Here is a 1,036-nt window from a genome sequence, read left to right as displayed (position 1 = left end):
GATTTCTTCCAAATTCGAGAGCAATCCTTTACCATTTCTCTTCAAACTTATTCCTACCGTTTCTCAACAAGATTATCCACAAGTTCTATGAAGGAATAGAGTGCTAAAAGTGCCTAGAAACCATTCCCCCAATTCAATCAGCCATCGAAGAACTTCAAGAAAAACTTGAAAATCCAATCCGAGGATACATGATGATTCGTCGAGAAAGAATGATTCCAATCAGTTTCTAGCGTAAGTTTTTGTTTTATAGTCCAACAACCGCTCAAGAAAATAGATTTCAAACTTGAGAGAAAAAAATATATTGAGTAGGAGTTTAAAATGTTGCATTTTTTTAAAAAAGGGCATTTGGTCTAGTGGTATGATTCTCGCTTAGGATGCGAGAGGTTCCGAGTTCAATTCTCAAAATGCCCCTATGTTCATTTCTCAAAAGATGAGACTTAGAGAAAGCAATTCAATATCAACCTATTATTATCATCACGATATATACACTAGAAAATAACTTCTATTCTCTTTTAATATCATTTACTTATGTACTCTATATGTCTCAAACTAAAACTGAAAATAACTTCTATAACTTCTATTTTTTTTTCTTCTCAACCTAGTGTCTCAAACTAAAACTATTTTCTTCTCAACTTAGTGTCTCAAACTAAAACTTCTTTTTTCTTCTCAACCTAGTGTCTCAAACTAAAACTGAAAATAACTTCTATTCTTTTTTCTTCTCAACTTAGTGTCTCAAACTAAAACGGAAAATAACTTCTATTCTTTTTTCTTTTAAACCTAGTGTCTCAAACTAAAATTGAAAATAACTTCTATCCTTTTTTCTTCTCAACCTAGTGTCTCAAACTAAAACTCTTCTATTCTTCTCTTTTAATATCATTTACTTGTGTACTTACACTAGAAAAAGTTCTATCTTTTTTTTCTTTTCTATTCTTTTTTCTTCTCTCTACCGAATTAACTTCTATTCTTTTTTCTTCTAACTTCTATTGTTTTTTTCTTCTCTCTACCGTAATTAACTTTTTTTTTTCTTCTAACTTCT

General features: G+C 30.2%; 1 non-coding gene across 1 annotated transcript; it reads left to right on the top strand.

The window, feature by feature from the left end:
• The first annotated feature begins 339 nt into the window (after nucleotides 1-339).
• TRNAP-AGG lies at nucleotides 340-411 on the top strand. The gene has a single exon. It is a non-coding gene; the product is annotated as a tRNA-Pro (tRNA).
• Nucleotides 412-1,036: the final 625 nt, after the last annotated feature.

Source organism: Cucurbita pepo, unplaced genomic scaffold (assembly GCF_002806865.2).
Source record: "Cucurbita pepo subsp. pepo cultivar mu-cu-16 unplaced genomic scaffold, ASM280686v2 Cp4.1_scaffold000427, whole genome shotgun sequence".
In the NCBI taxonomy this organism is placed as follows: Eukaryota; Viridiplantae; Streptophyta; class Magnoliopsida; order Cucurbitales; family Cucurbitaceae; genus Cucurbita; species Cucurbita pepo.
Note: the sequence above shows the minus strand (reverse complement) of the source record. Positions and strands in the feature narration are given on the sequence as shown.